General features: G+C 40.0%; 1 pseudogene; it reads left to right on the top strand.

The window, feature by feature from the left end:
- The first annotated feature begins 5,700 nt into the window (after window positions 1-5,700).
- LOC140708911 (histone-lysine N-methyltransferase SETMAR-like) lies at window positions 5,701-15,339 on the top strand (annotated as a pseudogene).
- Window positions 15,340-16,109: the final 770 nt, after the last annotated feature.

Raw genomic sequence — 16,109 nt, 5'->3', positions numbered from 1 at the left:
TCTCCAGGAAGACAAAATGCGCTTTGGACCACATCAACTTGAATAACATACTGGGTGCCATAAATCGACTCTTCTGTCCCTTCAGGATGAGATTTCAGTGATTTTGAAGTCCAGAGTCTTGGAAAAAGAAGAGGAAATGTTCATAGCCTGGTGGACAAAGGAATTTGATAGAAAATACTGTAAATAATTGTAGAATTCAGGACTAGAAAGCCCAGGTATGTACTGGAACTTCTTCGTTTAAAGATTAAGACAATGAGATGCAAACCTAATTGTAGTCGAAGCCCGAAGGTTTATACAGGTCTGATTTGATTTCCCTGTTAGTACTCTCTTAAATGCACTGTCCTCTGGATATAGGCACAGGAATGTATGATCCAGTTTCATTAGCCTGGTCTAAATTTCAATTAATTGCTCCTTCTTACAAACTGTAACCCCAAGTATCCCTCAATACCACAGTTCATTTCTTCCTGATTTCCATTTTCTTCTTTTATCTTCCTTTCCCTCCCATCTTTTATTTTCTTTTGCTCTGATTGTTTTTACTTAGTAAAAGCGCCAACATTTTTTGCTTCCTAGGGAATGGGCACTTCTCTCAATTGTGGTCCCCAGCTCTGGTCTTTTCTGTCTCTTCACAGGATCCACGCACATCTCTATCTCAAGCTTTCATCTCTCTCAGTCACTAGCCCAAAAGAACAAGGTTCCCTAACTCTTACTACTAACAGATGCCAGTAAAAGATGGTTCCCTTTATTCTATATGAATTTACATAGAATATGTTTGTTTTACATATGAACTGGTGTCAAAAAGCAAGCTGGTTCTGTCTAAGAAAGCAAAGGCCTGAATAAAAGCAAGGTAATTGATTTAAAGATGAGGATGATCATGATGATGCCATTGATAATTATAAGACCTTGCATTTCTGTTGTTCTTTCCAGCATGCAAAGCTCTTTTCAGTGTCATCATCTCATCCCACCATCACAACCCTGGGAGATCATTTAGGTTAATATTAGTTTTGCCATTTTATATGAAAGCCAAGTCTTGGGTAAGTAAACTGATGTGTCTCAGGACCTCACTCCAGGAAAGATAAAATCAGTGTTCAAACCCATGTTTTAGGACTCTGAGCCCCAGAATGTTCTGCTTCTCTGGAATGCAGTCTGATGTGATTGTGAATCAAAAGGATACCTCACTGCCTGGTAGTATAAGGTAATTATATTGTCACAAAGGTTTTGGGTAAACATATGGAGAAAACAAATGTTGACAGGCCGATAAAACGGGAATAGCTCACTAAAAGGAGATTGTGTAATCTCTCCTTCATGAAGGATTTATCTGAAACAACAGGTTTCTAGTATTCCCTACAGCATTCCAAACCCTGTTTCCAGAAGACAATTTGGCAATAGGTATCAAAAACATTAAAGACATGACTAATGGTAACCTCAGACAAATGACTCAGCATCTCCAAAGTCAGTTTCCTCATCTGTAAATAGTATGGTTTGGGGGAGGATTAAATAATGTTTTGTAAAGTACCTGGCACAGAGAGTGTATTTGATAAATATTGTCAATGTTTTAAGAGTAATGATGACAATATTTTCACTTGTAAGAGGAAATAAGCACAAAGATTTTGTGATAAAGACATTCTTTGCTGTGTTTTTACAAGTAGTAGTGAAAAGTTGGAAACAACCTGATTCCAGCAATAGAGAATTGGTAGAATAGGGTCTGCTGGTATATCTAGCAGCCTAGATTATTATTAGGCAGTCATTTCAAAGGACACAAAATATGTTGTTACATGGCAAGATGATCATGATTTATTGTATTTAAAAAAAACAAGTGTAGAATGTTAAATACAGTGTGCTTTTCTGGTATGCATAGATATGGATAAAAATCTGGATGGGTTTACATCAGTATCTTAACAAGAATTGATCCTGGAGAGAGAATTATGAATGCCTTTTACTTTCTTATTTTTGCTTCTCTGTGTTTAAATTTTTTCAACAATAAACATGTACTTCATTTAAAATAAAATTATATTTAGTTTTAAATTTCAGGCTTTCTTACCTCCCCTTCTCTCCCTTAGTTGATCAGATCTGTGCTGCAGGGCACTAGAAACAGCATTCACTAAAAGCCAGTTAACAAGTATTAATACTTTTTGAGTATCTACTATTGCCCAGGCACTATTCTAATCAGACGGATAAAACTGCCCTCAGAGAACTTAACTTTAGTGGAGGATAGACCCAAAATAAACACACGAAGAAGGGAGAGTAGACCCCACATCCAGAAAAGATGAACATTTCTATTCCTCCTAGCAATGCTTGCTTCCCACTCCTACAAGCACCCTGCAGTCTGAGATCCAACGTCATTTCTTTGGATAAAGGCCACTTATCTTGTAAAGTGAACAGTCTGCTTAAGTGTAACATGCTGTGTCAATACTGGTAATTTATACCTTGGTATGAGTCATTTCCCGAGAGTAGATTATCTGACCATGAAGGGAAAAGGGCTGGGAGTGAAAGTACCCTGAAGAAAAGACAGGGGAGGGGAGTGGAGAAGGAATCTGGTTTCAAAGCTTCCCAATTTTAGAAAAGTAGAGGATGTGAAAGTGGGGTGGGGTGGAGTGGAGTCTTGATGTGCAGCTGACACAAGCAGGGAAGGAATGTGCAAGTGGGGTCAAACTTCATACATTTCTCTAGGTTTTTAGGAACTGATCTTGGTTCTAGCAGCTTCTCTATAGATCCGAACACAAATGTCACTTCCTCTCCTCTTTCCTTTTCATTTTCTCTTCCTCTGACTTCCTGTTTTATTGTTCACCAGCAAATTCACCTTTTTTTTTTTTTTTTTTTTGAGGTGGAGTCTCGCTCTGTCGCCCAGGCTGAAGTGCAGTGGTACAATCTTGGCTCACTGCAACCTCCCGCTCCTGGATTCAAGTGATTCTCCTGCCTCAGCCTCCTAAGTAGCTGGGACTACAGGTGCCCACTACCATGCTCGGCTAATTTTTGTATTTATCATAGAGACTAGGTTTGGACATATTGGCCAGGCTGGTGTCGAACCTCAGGTGATCCGCCTGCCTCAGCCTCCCAAAGTGTTGGGATTGCAGGTGTGAGCCACCGTGCCTAGCCAAATCCACCTTTTACATGTTGTTGTTGTTTTTTAATTTTTTTTTTTTTAAATTTTTGAGATGGAGTCTCCCTTTGTCACACAGGCTGGAGTGCAGTGGTGCCATCTCAGCTCACTGCAACCTCTGCCTCCTGGGTTCAAGTGATTCCCCTGCCTCAGTCACCTGAGTAGGTAGGACTACAGTCATGTGCCACCATGCTGGGGCAATTTTTGTATTTTCAGTAGAAGATGGGGTTTCACTGTGTTGGCCAGGCTGGTCTCAAACTCCTGATCTCAAGTGATCCACCTGCCTTAGCTTCGCAAAGTGCTGAGATTGCAGGCATGAGCCACCACGTCCAGTCAAAGTGTAGTTTTAGTGTTATCTGTGCAATAAGGCTTGATCCTCCCACATTCTACCTCTTTCCTCATCCCTAGTTGGGCAGAACTTCTCTGGATTCTCTGACACCACTTTATCAGATAACAATACTCCAAGTTAATCCTATGCAACAATTACTTTCTACATTGAGTTGTAGTTATAAAAGTAAACAGTGTCTCACTTACAGGAGAAGATGATTGTTAAGGGTAGGGCCTACGCCTATGAATCCTTGTATGGTTCAGTAACAACGTTAAGGAAACATCAGACTAAAGTCATTATCCTCATGATGGCACAATCTGTGGTACATATTAACACGTTTAATAAGTATTTGTTGGATGAATTGAATGAATGAACGGATGAACCCAAAATTTGCTTCTTACAGGTGTCACTCAGCCATCCACGCTGGAATTTGACTCAACAGCAAGTTGCCAGGGAAACAGCCAGATTAGATCCCGCAACATTGCTTTGTTCCATTCCCATTCTCACTTCTAGACCACATCACCCGGAAGGAGACAAAACCCTGGATCTGGAAGAATTTGGGATGCTGGGCAGTATTTAACCAAATGGTGAAAGAGAGGGGCTAGCTGCCAGTCTGACTGTCTCAGTGGAGCCAATACTGCAGTAATCATATGATAGTCTTGTGTATATCAAAAGAATATTTGATTTCCTGAGGGCAGTGGAGAGTATGAGAAAGAAAAATATGCCTGGATGGAGACATTTAAAATATTAGCTAGGTGTTTAACAGCTGCGTTGAATTTAATATGTTTCAGTTGCATGCCTGCTAGGACTCCCTTCCCTCCAACCAGACTCAATTGTCTTTTAAGGCGCTTGAGCTCTAGCAAGGAGAGAGGTTTGAACCTCTGGCATCTATATTTATAGACTGTTAGAGACATGAGAGCAATCACAATAATTCCTGCAGTGAATTTCCTCCCCTTCTGTAACCTAAATAAATTTCACCCAGCAGTGTGGGTACTCTAATCCCTTCCTCACGCTTGCCATATCTGACACCCTTTATTGTTTCCCTAGCAACTGCACAGCATGCGGAGGCTATAAACGGAGCAACAATAAACAAAATGAATTACAACAAAGGTGTCTAGCTGGCAGAATTAGCACAGTGGAGGGTGGAGGGGTTTGATCTCACATAGACTTTTCTAGTATTTCTCCTTTTCTCCTCTCTAAAGCCCTTTGGCTGGGTTAGTTCTTATAGTGCTATAGAGCTAGCACTGATAACTCCCAGTTTTTGGAAAGCTAGCTCAAAAAGAGATCAGAGAGTTAAGAGTGACTTTTCCTAAGGCCAGGCGCAGTGGCTCATGCCTGTAAACCTAGCACTTTAGGAGGCCGAGGCAGTGGCTCACTTGAGGTCAAAGACCAGCCTGGCCAACATGGTAAAACTCTTTCTCTACTAAAAATACAAAACAAATTAGCCTGTGTGCACCTGTGATACCAGTGACTGGAAGGCTGAGGCACAAGAATCTCTTGAGCCCAGGAGGTGGAGGTTGCAGTGAATTGAGATCGCGACACTGCACTCCAGCCTGGGTGATAGAGTGAGACTCTCTCCCCACCAAAAGAGAGTGACTTTTCCTAAATCATGAGGCTTGACCCTAATTATTTTTTCAGATATTTTGCATTTAATTCTGTTATTGCTATTTATTTCAAGTATTCCAGTGATACCACCAACACCGGACAACACTCAGAGAAGGTGGTGTTTATTACATTTTAAAAGGTCTAGTCTTAATACATGTTAGAGTTGAGGCATCTGGTCCTGCTTTGTATAATTTCCTCGTTCTATTCCACATGATGAGCTTTGTTCTTTGTTGGGATCTTTTGTTGTTGTTGTTTAGTTCCTTATCAAGAGTGACTAAATTATAGCAACACATACCTATGGGGATATGATGTAATCATTTTCCTTCGTCATCCAACATTTATTGTGTTCCAGGCACTGATCTAGGCCTTTGGAATACCGAAAAACAGATGAAAATCGTGCATACCTCTTAGTTGGGAGAAGAACAGTAAACACTAACTACAGTAAATTACACAGTATACTAGAAGGTCACTCTACTTTATTTAAGAAAATAAAGTGGAGTTAAGGGGGAGGGAGAGCGGGACACATTTTAAATTTAAAGTAGGGTTTGCAGGTTGTGGAATGCTGAAAAGGTGACATTTGACCAAAGGGTTGAAGGAAGTGAGAGACGGGATAATCTGGGTCTTTGTGGAAGGGTTTTTAGACAGATGGGCCCAGCTGCGGCAAAGGCCCATGGTTGGTGGCAGCGTGCCTGGTGTGTTTGTGGTGGAGTGTGAGCAGGATAGCTCAGGCTATGGCATGGAATGCATGGCAGAAGGAGTAGGAGATGCAGCTGAGGGACAGCAATGGGGTAGGCTTGTCAGGTAAAAAGAGGACTTTGACTTTGAGGCAAATGAGACTGTTCAGAGGATGTAGGCAGGGAAGGGACATGCAGTTTTTGTTTTAAAAAATCGTAAAGAGAACAGGAAGAACATTTAGGAGGCTACCATGATAAACTAGGCTAGAGATGGTGAGGCTCCGACCTGGTGGTGGCCCTGGATTGGGGGAGTGTTCAGATTCTGTGTGTATTTTGAAAGTATTGCTAAAGGATTTCCTGATGGATTAGACGTGGAGTAAAGAAAAAAAAAAAAATCTCAATATGATACATATGTATGTTTGCTTGGTTATAATGAAGGGTGTAGATAGAATACATATTAAACCATTAATAACAGTTACCCGGAGGGCAGGGAAGGATAGAAGGGGAGGAGACTTGGCCTTATAGCTAAGTGTACATTTCCATATTGTTTGGCCTGTTGCAAATCACACTGTTGTTTTTGTGGTTTTAAAGCTCAACCCAACAACTTATTTGTAAACAGACTATCCCTGATGCTCATGTGACTTAACCTTCTCACCTGTGTTTACATCTTGGTGGGGCTCACTCAGTAATTTGTCCCTGGCCCATTCCCCAGTCCTGAAAGCAGAGCTTTGGCTGTCCGTGCTGGGTTTTTCCACCATCTGCCAAGTGCTTGGCACTGTAGAGAATAATATGTACCTTTGACCCCACATATATTAAATACAAATAAAGAGGAAAAAAATCCTCTCTGAACACTTTTGCTGTCTGTGGTGGCACTGAGGGCTATAGAGAAATGCCTCAAGCAATTTTGCCAGCCGAACGCCTGTGGCTATACGCAGTTGCTTCTTAATACCTAGCATCATCAATACAGAACAAAATATGAGGCATGATCTTCCCCAGTCTCTAAGCTATGAGATGGAGACTGAGATGGGCTTGCTGACATTTCCTCTCCCTTGAAATTTCTTTCTTACATTTTCTTTTCTCTCTCTTTCTTTTCAGCTATTGCAGGTCTGATGAAGCAGACATGAGACGCACAGAAGACAGCTGCTGCTTTGCCCTGTGACCAAGGTCCTCCCCAGTCATTCCTGCTCTGCTTACAGAATTATTATCATGGTGAAAGGAAGGAGTGCTTTCCAAAGTGTGAAGAGTTATGTAGCTATTGTTTATCCCTTCCATGTGGGCTGGGGGGAGTCAGGGAGGGTCAATTTGCTATCCACATTCAGCATAAAAATAGCTCCAGTGTGCTAAAAATATTTGTCATCCACACAGAGAAATCTGCAAGTCCTCACCACGGAGCCTTGAAAAGGAGGTCACAGAAATATCTGGAGCAAAGGACTTCCTCTCACTTGTCTCACCCAATAGCAATCTTAGAATAAAGGTTTCTCGCTCCTGGGCCAAGATCTGGGTTTTTGCATTTTTGCATCAGATTTTGTTCCGTGTTCTGCTTACTCTGCTTAAATGCATGTGCAAATGAGGCACTCAGCATCACTCCCCATGAACTGAAGATTCTTCTGGGCACGTTGGCACATCATCATACCCAGAGGGACAGTTAGCACTCCCCTTGTCAGGTGTTGCTTATTCGTCATCAGATTTGCCAGAGCATCCGAAGTGGCATTCCCACCCAATGCTGCCGTTCTGCACGGAGGTCCTGTTTGGTACTGTACGACTCTTGACCTTTTACTCTTCTAGTAGTAGTTTAGTTTGTGATGAGTTAAACACTTCCCTTTTAATAATTGTAAATGACTTCTATTTATATTTGCTTTCGTGAAAGATGTTTTAGTTGCCAAGGCAAGCCTTTTGTAAGTCCTCAGCACTGTGTGTCTTGAGTTTACAAAGCACACTGGTAAGAGAGAACTTAGGCCTAGAGCAATGTGCTTCTTTACCTTTTCTCTTTTTTTCCTTTCAATGTGTACAAATTCAGTTGTTGCCAATTCCCTAAAAATAATTTTCCTGGAACTTCTCTTATTTGCGACAAAACTCCTAATTTCTTCTTTCAGCTCCGTTTTTGATTTTTTTTTCACTGTTTACTTTTACATTTTTATTTATTTTTCCCATTGATTGTACATATTAAAAGAAACCAAAGCTGGCTCCTGCTCCCATCTATTCTAACTAAGGGTGTATTACTCTGCTACTAAAAGAAAATGACACTATATTCCTAAAGAGTATGCTGGCTCTGAGAACTTGGGTGCCTTCTCACACTGTCTTAGTTTAACCACTTGGAACTGTAACTCTCAGGCAAAATTGAGTTTGACTCTAATGCTTACTCACTAAATAATCTATTTGTTATTGAGTTTCAAACCACACAGGCTTCTGATTTCCCCAACTTAACTTCATTATTGTTATTTTTCTTTTTTGAGACAGAGTATTGCTCTCTCACCCAAGCTGGAGTGCAGTGGCACAATCTGGGTTCACTGCAACCTCTACCTCCCAGGTTCAAGACATTCTCCTGCCTTAGCCTGCTAAGTAGCTGGGACTACAGGAGTGCACCACCATGACTGGCTACGCTTTTTGTATTGTTTTAGTATAGACAGGGTTTCACTAAGTTAGCCAGGCTGGTCTTGAACTCCGGCCTCAGGTGATCTGCCTGCCTCGGCCTCACGAAGTGCTGGGATTGCAGGCGTGAGCCACAGTGCCCGGCCTTCATTGTTTTTGATGTCAGCTCTGTACTTAATCATTTTAGTACCACAGTTAGTAAAATAACTACTCAGTTATTCAGTGGGATGTGAAGTTTGGGCTGCTATAGCAAAATTCCTTAGACTGTTTAATTTATAAACAATAGAAATTCATTGTTTACTGCTGGGTGTGGTGGCTCATGCCTGCAATTCCAGCACTTTGGGAGGCTGAGGCAAGCGGATCACTGAGGTTGGGAGTTTGAGACCAGCCTGGCCAACATGGTAAAACCCCATCTCTACTAAAAATACCAAAATTAGTAGGTGTAGTAGTGCATGTCTGTAATCCCAGCTACTCGGTAGGCTGAGGCATGAGAATCCCTTGAACCCAGGAGGTGGAGGTTGTAGTGAGCCAAGATTGTGCCATTGCACTCCAGCTTAAGTAACAGAGTGAGTCTCTGTTTCAAAAAAGAGAAAAGAAAAAAAAAGAAAGAAAGAAAAAAGAAATGCGTTGCTCACAGTTTGGAGGCTGGGAAGTCCAAGATCAAAGTGCCAGCAGACTCAGTGTCTGCTGAGGTCCCGTTCTTCATAGATAGCTATGGTATGTCCTCGCATGGCTGAAAGGAAAGGCATCTCTCTGGGACTTTTCTATAGGGTATGAGTCCCATTCTTGAGGATGGAGCCCTCATGACCTAATCATGCACCAAAGGCCCCACCTTCTAATCTGATGATTAGGTTTCAACATATGAATTGGGGTGGGGGTCAGGGAACAAACAATCAGACCATAGCAGGAGATAGTTGTGAATTGTAAAATGTGTTTGTATCTTCAGAGCAGAAGGTCTGCTAAGGTGAAAGTGTTACCATGGTTGTTATAATTAACGATAACTGACACCTCAGCAACATGAACATATGTGGACTCTTTTAACTTCTGCTTATAATGTTTTTGGCATAGGTTTTCTGTGCACCAACTAAATGCATACTCTGGTGGAAAGACCCCTGAAGGATCTAACTTGAGTTTTGGCCTTGTATGAAGTCAGTCAAATGACTTTGACGTGTATGAAGTCAGTCAAATCAATTGATCTTGTTTCAAAGCCTGTAGAATCCATAATCCAGAAAAAAATAACGATAATTTTACCAGAAAAGAGTTTTCATTTTTTGAGAGAAGATATTTGGGGAAAACTGATCCATCTAACTTCCATGATATCAGGTGATTGTCAACTCTTTACTCTCCTTTCTGCAATGTTGATAAGGATAATATTAAGGAATTATAAATTAATTTATTTATAATTGTTTCTGAAAAAAACAAAGAAAGGGAATTAAATACACAGGATTATTTCCCCAATTTTGGAGACCATTGGGGTCTAAAATCAAAATATTAAAAGTCTGTCTTATCTAAAACTTTCATAAATTTCTAGTAAATCAAAGTCATAAATATAATGGTTAAAAGCATAGGTTCTAAAGCCAGAGTGTCTGGGTTCCAAGGTTGGCTGTGCCACATAGGTGACCTTGGAGAGTTGTTTAACATCTATTTTCTCATCTGTAAAATGGGAATGATAGCAATAAGCAACTCACAAGGCATTTGAGAAGATTTAATAATGTTCATTGTTTCTTGAGCATGTCCTGCTTACTGAACACTTTCTCTTTCTAAACACTTAATTTTCACAACAACTTCAGGAGTGTTATTGGTATAAATAAGTGAAGCCATGCATGTAAGGCCCTTAAAACTGGGCCTGGCTATTCTAAGATTCAATCAAGGCTACTTAGTATTTTGCGTCCATAAAGAGGGGGCAAAGTGAAGTCAGTATGCCTTGGAGTGAAATAAAGAATTTAACCGGGGCAGTGGGGAGTGACGGGGGAGAAGGGTATTTCAATGTAAGCCAACATCCATGATCTTACTTTTGAAAGTATTTCATCTGAATTGGTCATCAAGCTTCTGCTAAATGAAATCAGCCGGAGAGCTGTAACTTAAGATTATAATTAAAGGGAGAATTAAAACACAGAGACCTCACAGAATGCTATGCATACTGACTTTTACTTTCCTTCTTTCTAAATGCACCTTAAGAGTATATTGGATTAAAATGGTGAAAAAAGCAGTGACCCAGGAGTTTGTGACCAGTGTGAGCAGGCTGGATAAAATTCAAAGAGATGAAGGGGGCTTAAAAAACGCTAGGGCAGACTTCCAGTTTCTGGTCCAGCACATAAGGAGCTTGGAAGTCACCACTCTGTCTTAACAAGTAAAATGCTGAACAGACTGAAAAATCAATAACAGAAGCGAGGTCACAGGGCAAACTGCTGTCCCCCAATTGGAGAGACAGACAGGCAAATACAGAGAATCACAGCTTACTGGAGCAGAAACCCAGGAGCAGAGGCTTCCATGGGAATCTGTGCTGGGGTAGAAAGACAAAACTGTGATGGACCAAAGCTGGAGGCTCAACGTGGACAACCTGATGAGTTAGAAACTTCAGGGGGATCCAGTCAAGTGGGGAGACACTTGTCTCAGTTTTACCTCTAGCAATGTAACCAGATTCTCACAGCGAGTAAGAAAAATTCTCTCATGCTTCTGGCAGGGGGAGGGGAAAAACAGCCATTTGGAAAGATGCCACAGCATTTTGTTCTTCTTAGCAAGGCCTGTCCTCAGGGAAACTATTAAACCAGAGCCTCACCTGCTGGGATTTTACCAGAGCCTAACTGATCTGGGAGAAGGGAACTACCTACCTCTAGCCTACTCTAGCCACCCTGTCCCACCTAGGAGTGGGGAAAACTGACAAGCATTTGTAAAGTTCATCGTCTAGAGGCACAGTCTTGTTAAAAGACTATGACCTAATTATAAGACTATAGAATGTTTCTCCTTCCTCCACAGCTTACCACCACATTACTAATGGCCCATTTACACCAGTTCTTTTTTCCCAGTACCTGATGACTGACTATCAAAAATTTACAAGGTATACGGAAAGGCAAACAACGCAGTTTGAAAAGACAGCAAGCATCAGAACGAGACTTAGATACACCAGGGGTGTTGAAATTATCAGACTGAAAATTTAAAGTGACTATGATTAAAATGTCAGGAACCTAACGAATAAAGTAGATAGCATGCAAAAATGGTTGGGCAATGCAAGCAGAGAGATGGAAATCCTGAGAAAAAATTTAAAAGAAATGCTAGAGATCAAAACACCATAACAGAAACAAAGATTGTTTTTGATAGGCTTATTAGTAGACTGAATGAGGCTGAGAAAGAATCTCTGAACTTGAGGATTTTTTTCAATAGAAACTTCCGAAACTGAAAAGCAAAGAAAAATACTGAAAACAAAAACAAAAACAAAAACAAACCCAGTACACAATACCCAACAACTGTGAGACAACTAAAAAGGTATTCCATGCAAAATGGGAACACCAGAAGAAGAAAGAGAGAAAGAAACAGAATAAATAGTGGAAGCAATAATAACTGAGAATTGGCCTGGCTCACACCTGTAATCCCAGCACTTTGGGAGGCCCAGGGAGTCGGATCACTTGAGGTCAGGAGTTCAAGACCAGCCTGGCCAGCATGGCGAAACCCCATCTCTACTGAAAGTACAAAAAAATTCATCAGGAGTGGTGGTGCGCACCTGTAATCCCAGCTACTCAGGGAGCTGAGACACGAGAATTGCTTGAACCCAAGAGGTAGAAGTTGCAGTGAGCTGAGATCGCACCACTGCACTGCAGCCTGGGCAACAGGGCAAAACTCCATCTCAAAAAAAAAAAAAAAAAAAAAAAACACCTGAGAATTTCCCCCAGATTAATGTCAGACACTAAGCTCAACCTGATAAAAGATATGTATGGAAACCCTACAGTTAACATCATATTCAATTATAAGAAACTAGAAGATTTCCCAACAAGATCAAGAACTAGGCAAGGATGTACCTTTTCACCACTCCTTTTCAAAGTCATACTGAAAGTTCTAGCTAATGCAATAGGATAAGAAAGGGAACAAAAGGTATACTGATGAGGATAAAATAAATAAAGCTACCTTTGTTCACAGATGATATGATTGTCTGTGTAGAGAATATGAAAAAAAATCAACCAAACAAAAACAAAAATCCTTCCTGGAACTGATAAGCAATTATAGCAAGGTTGCAAGATACAAGGTTAATACAAAAATTAATTGCTTTCCCTTATACCAGCAATGAACAAGTAGAATTTGAAATAAAAAATATAATACCATACTGTTTACATTAGCACCCTCAAAATGAAATACTTAAGTGTAAATTATACAAAATATGTAAAAAATGTATATGAAGAAAACTACAAACTGCTTTAAAAAATTAAAGAAGAGGCCAGGCACGGTGGCTCACGCCTGTAATCCCAGCACTTTGGGAGGCCGAGGCAGGCAGATCACGAGGTCAGGAGATCCAGGCCATCCTGGCTAACAGGGTGAAACCCCATCTCTACTAAAAGTACAAAAAAATTAGCCAGGCGTGGTGGCAGGCGCCTGTAGTCCCAGCTACTCGGGAGGCTGAGGCAGGAGAATGGTGTGAACCTGGGAGGTAGAGCTTGCTTGCAGTGAGCCAAGATTGCACCACTGCACTCCAGCTTGAGTGACACAGCGAGACTCTGTCTCAAAAAAAAAAAAAAAAAATTAAAGAAGAAGACTCAAGAGTGTCAAGATGTCAGTTCTTCTCAGCTTGATCAATAGATTCCTTGCAATTCCAATCAAAATCTCGGCAAGTTATTTTGTGAATTTTTGACAAAATAATCCTAAAGTTTATATGAAAAGGCAAAAACCCAGAATAATCAACACAATACTGAAGAAGTAGAACCAGGTTGGAGGACTGCCATTACCTGACCTCAAGATTTACTGTAAAGCTACAGTAATCAAGACAATGTCGTATTGGTGAAAGAAAAGACAAACAGATAAATGTAACAGAAAAGAGAGCTCAGAAACAGACCCACCTAAATATAGTCAACTGGTCTTTGACAAAGGAGCAAAAGTAATACAATGGAGAAAAAGTAGACTTAAGTATAAAATGCAAAACTATGAAACTCCTACAAGATAACTAAAAAAAATCTAGGTGACCTTGGGTTTGGTGATTACTTTTTAGATACAATAGCAAAGGCATAATACTTGAAAGAAACAATTGATAAGCTGGACTTCATTAAAAAGAAAAACTGCTCTGCAAAAGGCAATGTCAAGAGAATGAGAAGACAAGCCATAGACTGGGAGAAAACGTACAAAACACATATCTGATAAAAGACTGTTACCCAAAATATACAAAGTACTCTTATAACTCAGTCAATAAGAAAATGAACCACCCAATCAAAAAGGGGCTAAAGATCTTAACAGATACCTCACCAAAAAGATATACACGTAACAAATAAGCACATGAAAAGATGCTCAACATTTTATATCATTAGAAAAATGCACATTAAAACAACAATAAGATACTACTGTTAGGTTGGTGCAAACATAATTGCAGTTTTTGCATTGTTGAAATTCACTGTTCATATTGGAATATATTCTTAAATAAATGTAGTTATGTTATACACCATTTTAATGTGCATTCTTGCTTTATGTTTCTTTTGCTAATGACTTACTAATTGCTCTTTATTTTATGTTTATTTTAGACTGTGGAAATGATGTTAGTCAAAAAGCAAATGATTATTATTTTTGTTTTATTTTATTTTTCCATAAGTTATTGGGGTACAGGTACTATTTGGTTACATGAGTAAGTTCTTTAGCAGTGATTTGTGAGACCCTGGTTCACCCATCACCCAAGCAGTATACACGGCACCATATATATTGTCTTTTATCCTTCACCTCCCTTCCACTCTTCACCCCAAGTCCCCAAAGTCCATTGTATCATTCTTATGCCTTTGAATCCTCATAGCTTAGCTTCTACATATCAGTGAGAACATATGATGTTTGGTTTTCCATTTTTGAGTTATTTCACTTAAAAAGCAAATTTGAGTGATTTTCTTACTCGAGTTCAAAATGAGTTGTAAAGCAATGTAGATAACTCACAATATTAACAATGCATTTAGCCCAGGAACCATTAACAAACTTAACAGGGCAGTGGCGGCTCCAGAAGTTTTGCAAAGGAGACGAGCACCTTGAAGATGAGGATCATAGTGGCCGGCCATCGGAAGTTGACAATAACCAATTGAGAGCAATTGTCGAAGCTGATCGTCTTACAACTATAGGAGAAGTTGCCAAAGAACTCAGTGTCGACCATTCTGTGGTCATTTGGCATTTGAAGCAAAATTGGAAAGGTGAAAAAGCTCAATAACTGGGTGCCTCATCAGCTGAGTGAAAATTTTAAAAAATGTCATTTTGAAGTGTCGTCTTCTGTTACAACAACAAACAAATTTCTTTGCAACAACAACAAACCATTTCTTGATCGGATTGTGATGTGCAACTTAAAGCAGATTTTATACCACAACCAACGATGACCAGTTCAGTGGTTGGACCAAGAAGAAGCTCCAAAGCATTTCTCAGAGACAAACTTGTACCAAAAAAGGGTCATGGTCACTGTTTGGGGGTCTGCTGCCAGTCTGATCCACTACAGCTTTCTGAATCTCAGCGAAACCATTACCTCTGAGAAGTATGCTGGGCAAATTGGTGAGATATACTGAAAACTGCAGTGCCCGCAGCCAGCACTGGTCAATAGACAGGGCCCAATTCTTCTCCATGACAATGCCCGACCGCATGTCACACAACCAATGCATCAAAAGTTGAAGGAATTGGGTTACAAGGTTTTGCCTCATCCACCATATTCACCTGAACTCTACCCAACTGACTGCCACTTCTTTAAGCATCTCAACAACTTTTTCCAGGGAAAACACTTGCAGAACCAGCAAGATGCAGAAAATGCTTTCCAAGAGTTTGTTGAACCCTGAAACACAGAATTCCATGCTACAGGAATAGACAAACATTTCTCTTTGGCAAAAAAGTGTTAATTAATAAAGATGTGTTTGAGCCTAGTTATGATTTAAAATTCACAGTCAAAACCACAGTTACTTTTGCACCAATCTAATATACACCTCTTAGAGTGCCCAAAATCCAGAATATTGACAATATCAAGTGCTGGTAAAGGTGTGGAGCAACAGGAACTCTCATTCATTGCTGGTGAAAATGCAAAATTGTACGGTCACTTTGGAAGATAATTTGGTGGTTTTTTACAAAACGAAACATACTCTTACCATATAATCTGGAATTTGTGCTCCTTGATATCTATCCAAAGCAGTCGAAAATTTATGTCCACCCAAAAACCTATACGTGAATGTTTATAGTAGCTTATTCATGATTGCCAAAACTTGGATGTAGCCAAGATGTCTTTTGGTATTTAGATGATAAATAAACTGTGATACATCCAGACAAGGAAATATTATTTAGCACACACAAAAATGAAGGATCAAGTCATGAAAAAAACATGGAGGAGCCCAAAATGCATATTCCTTATACATACTGTATAATTTCAACTACCATATGACATTCTGGAAAAGGCAAAACTATGGAGACAGTAAAAAGATCAGTGGTTGCCAGGGCTTAAAGGGAGAAAGGGATAAATAGGCAGAGCATAGAGGATTTTTAGGGAGTAAAGCTATTCTATACAATAATCTAATGGTGAACACATGCCATTAAATATTTGTCCAAATCTACAGAATGCACAACATCAAGAGTGAACACTAATATAAACTGTGGATTTGGGGTGATAATAACTTGTAAA

This window comes from Chlorocebus sabaeus, chromosome 17, assembly GCF_047675955.1.
Source record: "Chlorocebus sabaeus isolate Y175 chromosome 17, mChlSab1.0.hap1, whole genome shotgun sequence".
NCBI lineage: Eukaryota > Metazoa > Chordata > Mammalia > Primates > Cercopithecidae > Chlorocebus > Chlorocebus sabaeus.
This window is presented reverse-complemented; position numbering and strand designations above follow the sequence as displayed.